A 2,905-nucleotide genomic window follows, 5' to 3' on the forward strand; every position below is an offset into this window, starting at 1 on the left:
AGCACTTTGGGAGGCTGAGACAGACAGATTGCTTAAGTTTAGGAGTTTGAGAACAGCCTGGGCAACATGGTAAAACCTCGTCTCAGCAAAAGATACAAAAGTTAGTTGGGCATGGTGGCACACAGCTGTAGTTCCAACTACTTGGGAGGCTGAGGTAAGAGGATCTCTTGATACTGGGAGATAAAGCTGCAGTGAGCCATAATTGCACCACTGTACTCTAGCCTGGGCAACAGACCTAGACCCTGCCTCAAAACAAACAAACAAAAAATTCAGACAATATATTTTGACAAGATTAATCTAATAGAGATAAATAGAATCCTGCACCTCACAAATAGGGAAGATTTTTATGCATGTATGAAGCATTTGCAGATAAAATTCTGTAAGATACATTATTAATCTAAGAAAGTGCATGCTAAACGATTATATCCCTGGTCATTATCTAAAGAGAAGAGAGTTCTTAAGAAGCGGTGGTAAGAGGGAAAACAGAGGTGAAAGACATATATTCTAGTTTATTTAGTTGGCAATTACTTGTGGGGTATCTAGTATGTTCCATTCTCCCAACTGGTTTTATGAGAAGTACCCTGCATATTCCCTATTTATTCTCACAAATACCTTTTTACCTTTCCCAAACAAGAAGAAGAAATTAATTTTGAAAGAGTCTCTCATAAAAAATGGATGTATAATTCTTTTATGAATAGTGTAGCTATTATTATTTTAAATTATTGCAAACTTTGAGGGATAAAGTGCTCAGCACCTCATTAAAGGGTCAATTGATTTATTTTGCCTATTCTGCTAATCAACATTAGTAGTGGTCTTGAGTTTTGTTCCATTGCAGCAACTCAGATTTCAATGCAGATGCACTATTTTAAATCCTTTTTCCCCACCTCAAAATCCAAAAAACCATGAGCCTAATTAAAAGCATCTATGTGGCTGAAAGTCAGGGGAAAGAGGACTTACAATCTTTCTGTCTTCTCTGAAAGGCAGCACCAGTGTAAAGGGGAAATTTGTGAAACAATCTGACTCCACTGTTTCTTGGTGTACCACATTCTTAACCTCTCTGAACATCAATTTCCTTCTCTCAGTTTTCTTCTCATAATTTATACTATGCTATTCTCCCACGATTGTTGTGAAGACTAAATGACATAATGTTCTAATGTTTAGTACAGGCCCAGTACAGAATAACTACTCAATCACTGTTGAACCTAAATCTCTCATCCTGAAACAGTAAGCTGAGAAACCCCCAATCAGCTAAAGACTGTTCCTTCCCCTGTGGGTACCTTATCCTGTGATCCAGCCCCACCATTTCCTGAGTTGATGACATCAATTTCCTGACAACTTCACTATTTCCATCCTGAAAAACTGACAGCTTAGATTCAGGGGGAAAAGTAAATGTTAGGTATTAACACCTACCAGCATTAGGTAGTCAGGGGATTTCATATGCGCATTAGGAAAATATGAAGACTAAAGAAAGTCAAAGCTCTGAAGCTCTGGGATTCAAGAGAGGAAAATACCCTTGTTTTCTTTGTGTTCCATTCTCATCGGTGTTTAATGTTACTAGACAATGCAAAACAGTGGAAAAAATAACTTTTATCACTGAAAAAAGATCTGAAGGGACAGCTGACTATACTCTTAGGAAATAAAGTAAAATTTTAAAATCCTGCTAGATAAAAAAAAATACAGAATGTTATTGTAACTTTTAAAAATGTTAAATGGCAATACCTTAAATTCAATACGGTGGTTTATAATTGAGCATTAAGTACTTTAATTTATAATCTTCAGCATAGTAGCCCTATAAGAAAGAAGTTCAGCTACCTTTAGGAAGGCAAAAATATACCACAAACATAAGGCAGAAAATGATTTTGACTTTTTATGATATAATAGCTGCATCTATCTAGATATACACCAGGACTTTTTTTTTGTTTTTTGTTTGTTCTTTCTTGTCCATTGAAAAATTCCAAGTATTTTCTTTCACTAACAAGAAAATATTTTCCATGTGTAGCAAGAAAATATTTATCAGCACCTCTCCCAACTCAGTGTCAAAGGAGATGTCATTCTGAATTGGTAGTTCCCACAATCCTGAAGCTAGCATGCAGTGAGACATTGTCTTTTACACCCAACTTACATATGAATTTTAGCAAGATGCCCTCTGCTCCAGCTTTCTTTCAATATACCAAGGAAAAAAGACTACTACTTTCCACCTGGGAACTGGGAGAAGTGTCAAAGTAAATCTATCCAATGGAAGGAAAGAGAATATATCACACTTGTAATATTTTCTCTCTTGCTAAGCCATAGCTCCATGAAAATAGAAACCATGCCTTACTGCCCCAAGCCAACAAGGTGAACCAGCAGAGAGAGACCACATACATGAGCTGCAACTGTGCCTAGTATTCTGAGGGTAAAAGAATATGGGTATTATTTTATGCAAATCTCATCCAGGTTAATATAGTCAAACCCGGAATTATGAGTCTTCAGGAAACAAATGCATATGGTAGAGGGCTCTAAATTATATATGGCATCCTAGCGGCAAGAGGAGTCTGGAAAACAGGTTTCTGCAAGCTTTATAAGGAGGCACAATAGAGTTGGAAGAGATGTTGAGTAAGCCCACATATGATATCTCTTATTATAACCAACATTTATTAAATGCATACTATGTGGTATGTGTTGTGCTTAATATTTCATATATATTGTCTCAGTTTAATACTCATTATAATTTATAAAATGGATATTATTATTACTATTCTTCCCAACTGTGGCTCAGACAGTTAAGATCACAAAAGACACCCTTTAAACTAGCCATCTGACTCCAGAGCTCAAGCTGTTAACCACATTTTATTGTCTAAGTATTTGTCTTGTTCACTGATACACTGTCAGAGCCTAGCACACTTATTTTTTTTTTTTTTTTTTT

Source organism: Cebus imitator, unplaced genomic scaffold (assembly GCF_001604975.1).
Source record: "Cebus imitator isolate Cc_AM_T3 unplaced genomic scaffold, Cebus_imitator-1.0 Scaffold199, whole genome shotgun sequence".
Taxonomy (NCBI): Eukaryota; Metazoa; Chordata; class Mammalia; order Primates; family Cebidae; genus Cebus; species Cebus imitator.